The sequence below is a fragment of the Coenobita brevimanus genome, chromosome 98, assembly GCF_032717465.1.
Source record: "Coenobita brevimanus isolate Jiangsu-jjx chromosome 98, ASM3271746v2, whole genome shotgun sequence".
Lineage (NCBI taxonomy): Eukaryota > Metazoa > Arthropoda > Malacostraca > Decapoda > Coenobitidae > Coenobita > Coenobita brevimanus.
This window is the reverse complement of record NC_137051.1, coordinates 27,123,486-27,129,485: the sequence shown is the minus strand read 5'-3', so window position 1 is coordinate 27,129,485 and position 6,000 is coordinate 27,123,486. Positions and strand designations below refer to the sequence as shown.

Genomic DNA, 6,000 nt, shown 5'->3' with positions numbered 1-6,000 from the left:
GTGTCTGCAGTTCGCACGTAAACACAACACACCCCCGTCAGCTGTGGTGTGATTGGCTCTTGGGATAGTGCGTCAGCGCCAGCCAATGGGAGCCCTCCTTGTTGCTTACGTCATGACCACCCGAGTCTCATGATCAAAACAAGAATTCGGAGTTGGTAGTGAAAGACAAACCTTGGTCGTAGTGGGTGTAGTGTAACGCCGCAGAAACCAGTGTACTTTATTGTATGCTTGATAGTTATACTGACACACGAAAACAATACCAGCGTTGCTTTGTGACTTGGATGGTGTATAGACTCTGAACGGATTTATATCTAGTCTCCAATCAGGAAATTGAATAAGGTGAGTAAGCGCAATGTGTTTAGATTGCCCAAGATGCGGTCGAACAGCTTGACTGCCAGCCGTATGAGTGGTTAGCACCGTAACGATATGTTTTTGTGCAGCAGCATTATGTATTGCTTTATTTTGTATTATGAGGGTGACGGAAATGTTTGTGCTCCGATTTTCGTATTCCCTCAGATGCACTTTGCGTTAGAATACAGCGGCCCTGACGCTGCAACCACTCCAGGAGTCACAGACCAGTTTTTCTGGTCTGAAGGAGAATGGAGGTGTGTGTGTGCGTGTGTGTGTTTTGGCGGAGGGGGGGGGGAGGTAGTAGTAGGTGCCTGTAAGAGGGAGGGGAACGAAGGAGGAAGATGTTATTAACTTGCCGGTATATCAGTCTTGGTGAAGGAGGGAGTGTGGGAGGAAATGCAAGGATTTTATGAAGGAAACAGTAACAGTGCAGTCAGCTATAATTGAAAACCAGAATGTACTCAGATTTATGAAAGGCACATGCGAATTTTCTGGAAATATTTAACCACCAAAAGTTTTTGCTGGTAGTAGAACGAATAATGCCTGGCAGATCTTAGCAGTGTGGAGAGGGTGTGCTTAACTAGGAGTGTATGTGAGTGAGGTGGAGGGGGGGAGATGGAGGAATGGAGTAGAGAAATATATGATAGGGGTTGGTGTAAGCTGTGGGGAGAGCAACGAAATGGCAGGGGACAGGTTGACATGGAGGCGATTTGTTGGTGGCCACCCCTTACGGGATTAAGGCGTTTGGCTATTGGTAGATTTTACCAAATGGAAGCGATTGGAGATGTCTTTCATGTTTTTATCATCTCCTGATGAATATAGACAGCTTAGGATAATTTTCAAACTGGATGGGTAGAAACAGCAATAATAGACCTCTTCAGTACCAGAGGCTTTTCCTAAACTGCAGTAATCATTATGTGGTTTGAGCAAGAATAAACTAAAAATGATATCACCCAGATTCAAGGGTTAACTGAAAACTTATTATTCCCTTGTTATGGTAATGCCCTTTCATGCCAAGATCTGATGCTCGTAGAACACACAGGTTCTGATTTTGGACATGGAAATTTGGAAGATACACCATCTCAGGATTACAAACAATAGATTAGGTAAGGAATTGACAGTGCCAGCCCAAATCCACTCCCAGCTCGTTGAACACACATTGTGATACTCCTAACAATAGTGCATTAAAGTGCTTCTTACATCACTAATGGATGTTCATATCCACAAACAGTACCTGTATAATACCAGCTAGACCTCTGAGTAAAATCATCCAGAGATAGTTCTGAAATACAGCAGAAAAAGTTTAGCTGGATGGATTTAGCTATGCAGTACTGCTGTGGACACCTCTGAGCCCTGTTGCCATACAGATTAAATAACCAAGATAACATGATCCATAGATTCTGTTCATTCTTATCCCTATCAGTGGCTAAAAGCAAGACATGACCAGGGTTTCACAGTGTTGTTGGTTCAGAACTTTTCTAGACTTCGTGAGTAACGTTGTCATTGTAAATTGTACTCCAACATTGTGTAGAGTAGCAAAGCTTCAAACCACCACTTCAGTACCAGATAACACACAGCAAGTCTTTGTTCAGTGTGAAAGCATGGCTATGACTCCTTTTACTTGGGGTAGGAGGAGATGGTGTGCAGAAGATGTGGCTCATGAGTATACATAGTAAGCACCCTACATCATACAACAGTGCCCATGTCTCAGGTCATCTCAGTGACTGGATCATGCAGTTATCCAATAACTGCTATGTAGAACTCTGTCCTTCTGTGTATGTAGGCTATATGTATTAATACTGGTATTAAAAATTGATTGTTATGGCATCAATGAGTGCAGTTTATAATTCCAAGTACAGTTCTGTAGCTACCGTACCGTTAGTTTTTACTTTGGCATTTCCCAAACCTAACCATAAGTACAGTATAAAGCTCATTTATTTCAGACGTAATGTACCTATCAAGGCTGGCATGGGAGAGAGATGAATTGGTTCTGAGTGCAGATAGCAAGGAGGATGCAAGTGAGATTGCCTGAGTCATCCAGTGTTGGAGGTTGCTGTAGAGAATGTAGCTCTTCAGTGTGTTGATGACATTTTATTACTTGGGATATTATTAGCATGGAACGTGCTGCAAGAGATTTTTTTTTTTTTTTATGCGAGGAAGAAGGAACCAAAGGCCATGAGCCCGCAGTAACAGTTCCCTCCAAGAGAAAAACAAAATACAATAGAGAGCCAAATTCAAGATCCGATCATTTTGAGATGCCTGGACACACTGCGTTTGAAAGACTGGAGATCATAGGCAGCAGGAAATACAGACAGAGGGGAGACAGTTCCAGAGCTGACCTGTTGCATAAATGAAAGACTGGGAGTAACGGTTAACTCTTGCATTAGAGAGTTGGACAGAAAAGGGATGAGAGTTTGCTGCCAGATGGGCGCTACGAGCCTGTCGTAGAGGTGGAGGAATGCAAGCAGACAGTTCAGAGGAGCAGTGACCATTAAAGTAGCGATAGAAAAGAGATAAAGATGCAACAGTGCGGCGAAGAGACAGAGGTTGAAGGGAGTCAGTAAGAGGAGGAGAGTTAATGAGACGAAAAGCCTTTGACTCCACCCTATTGAGAAGAGCTGTGTGTGGGGAGCCCCCCACACATGAGACTTGTACTCCACACAGGGGCGGATAAAACCCCTGTATAGAGTCAACAATTGTGTAGGGGTAAAGAAAGAGCGGAGTTGGCTTAGCACACCCAATCTCTTGGAAGCAGATTGTACAAGAGATGTAATATGATCTTTCCAAGATAAGTCCCGAGTAAATGAAACCCCAAGCATGTTCAAGGATGATGCAGGATTAAGCTGAATATTATTAAACATTAGTGGGTATACCTGTGGAAGATTTTGTCGGGTTGATAGGTGTAAGAACTGAGTCTTAGATGCATTAAAAACAACCATATTATTTTTACTCCAGTCAGAGATACGAGCCAAGTCAGACATTAGGTGTGCCATAGCCTCATCCCTTGTTTGTTGAAGTAACTGTTGAGATGGGCATTGCGGGAACCGAATGGAAAGGTGAAGGGTGGAGTCATCAGCGTATGAGTGGATAGGGTTAGATGTACAGCTTAGAAGATCATTGATGAATAAAAGGAAGAGAGTTGGTGATAGGACAGAGCCCTGAGGAACACCACTGTTGATAGATCTAGAAGAACGATGACCGTCTACAACAGCGGCTATAGAACGACCAGAAAGGAAGCTAGCGATGAAGGCACAGATAGAAGGATTGAAACCGTATGAGGGCAGTTTGGAAATTAAAGATTTATGCCAGACTCGATCGAAAGCCTTTGAGATGTCAAGTGCAATGGCAAAGCTTTCGCCAAAGTCCCGAAAGGAGGATGACCAGGAGTCTGAAAGGTAGGTGAGAAGATCGCCAGTGGAGCGTCCCTGACGGAACCCGTACTGACGATCGGAAAGAAGGTTGTGATAGGAAGGATGCCTTAAAATTTTTTATTGAGAATTGACTCGAAAACTTTTGAAATACAGGATGTTAAAGCAATTGGACGATAGTTGGAGGGTTGGGAGTGGTCACCCTTCATTGGGACTGGCTGAATGAGAGCAAACTTCCAGCAAGAAGGAAAGGTACAAGTTGACAGACAAAGGCAAAAGAGTTTGCCTAGGCAGGGTGTAAGCACAGAAGCAGTTCTTGAGAACAACAGGAGGGACCCCATCAGGCCCATATGCCTTGTTAGTACTGAGGCCAGTGATAGCAGAAAATACATCAACTGAAGAAATTTTAATGTCAGCCATGAGGAAGTCAGAGGGGGGAAGTGATGGAGGAACAGCACTGGAATCGTCTAAGGTGTAATTGGAGAAGAAAGTCTGTGCGAAAAGATCTGCTTTATCAGCTGAAGAAATAGCAACAGAACCATCAGAGTAGAAAAGAGGAGGGAAGGATGATGAGGTAAAGTTGTTAGAAAGATTTTTGGCAAGGTGCCAGAAGGAGCGGGAAGAATTCGAGTTGGAGAGTTGAGAGCATTTAGTATGGATGAAATTATTTTTAGTAGAGCGAAGAACAGACTTAGCACGATTCTGGGCAGAAACGTAAAGATGATGTGATTCAGGGGTGAGTTGGCTCCGGTACCTTTTGTAGGCCCTCTCCTTGTTGCGGACAGCATTAGAACAAGTGTGATTAAACCAAGGCTTTCTTGCATTAGTCAAAGGATATGAGAAAGGAATGTATGCTTCCATGCCCGAGAGAATAACCTCCGTAATGCGCAAGGCACACTCGGATGGCTCCCGGCCATGGAAGCAATAATCATTCCAGGGAAAATCATAGAAGTACTGCCTGAGGGCCTCCCAGTCCACGGCTCCAAAATGCCACAGACGACGTTTCCCTGGAGGGTCCACAGGCCGTACCGGAGTGATAGGACAGGTTAAGGTAATAAGGTTGTGATCGGAGGAGTCCAACGGAGAGAAAAGATTAACAGAGTAAGCAGAAGGATTAGTTGTGAGGAAGAGGTCAAGTATGTTGGAGCTCTCTCCAAGGCGGTCAGGGATACGGGTAGGGTGCTGTACAAGCTGCTCTAGGTCATTAAAGATAGAAAAGATGTAGGCTTGTTCAAAGATAGAAAAGATGTAGGCTTGTTCACCAGGTGGATCCGTGAAAGGAGAGGAGAGCCAAAGGTGGTGGTGAACATTGAAATCTCCTAGAATGGAGATTTCAGAGAAAGGAGAAATGGATAGAATGTGTTCCATCGTAGAAGTAAGATAGTCGAAGAATTTTTGATAGTAGAAATAGGGGATAAGTAAACAGCACAGATATATTTAGTCAGAGAATGACAGGAAAGCCGAAGCCAGAGTGTAGAGAATTCAGAAGAATCGAGTTCAGGAACACGAGAGCAAGATAAGTCGTTGCGTATATATACACAACAGCCACCTTTGGCTTTGAAATGAGTATAGAGAAAGTAGGAGGATACAGAAAAGGGTTTGCTGTCAGTTGCCTCTGACAGCTGAGTCTCCGTTAGAAAAAGAAGGTGAGGTTTAGAGGAGGAGAGGTGGTGCTCAACAGAGCGAAAGTTAGAGGAAAGGCCGCGAATGTTGCAGAAATGAAGAAGAGAGTCAGACAGTGGTTCCAGGCACCTCGAGTCATCACCGGGAGAGGGGCGGATGGTATGGGCATTTATGGTCCCCCCCCCCCCTGGGGACTCCGAGGCTTGGTGAAGAGACGCCATTTTAGTTAAATTTTGAATAGGAAATGTAGTGTGTACTGTGCATGTAGTTTGGTGTAGATAGTTAGAGAAATTTGTACTGGAGAGCATGCTGGCCTACTCTCTGTGTAACTGAGGCACTGAAAAAGTTCAGCAAAGGGGGATGGTCAGGAACTAGTCCTGAGGGCTGATGAAACGGGAGCTCCAGCACTCCCTGTCATCGGCTTTCCATCCACCTCGGGAGTACTGCCCTGCTCGACTGGTGCTACAGTCTACTCCCCATTACAGCCAGAAGTGCCTGCAAGTAGTATATATATATATATATATATATATATATATATATATATATATATATATATATTAAGTACTGTGTGTTTGAGAATGTGGCAGTGAAATGTAAATGTGGACAGTAAAGGAGGAAAGTGTTTTTAGATTGAGTATTCTGAAATTAGATACTGTAA

General features: G+C 43.9%; 1 protein-coding gene across 1 annotated transcript in view; it reads left to right on the top strand.

Annotated features, from left to right (window-relative positions):
• The first annotated feature begins 246 nt into the window (after positions 1-246).
• REPTOR (repressed by TOR) overlaps positions 247-6,000 on the top strand; it is a 71,332-nt gene continuing 65,578 nt past the window's right edge. The window contains exon 1 of the mRNA XM_080283808.1: positions 247-339. The gene's annotated coding sequence lies outside the window, so the exon portion shown is untranslated. The remainder of the gene's footprint in view (positions 340-6,000) is intronic.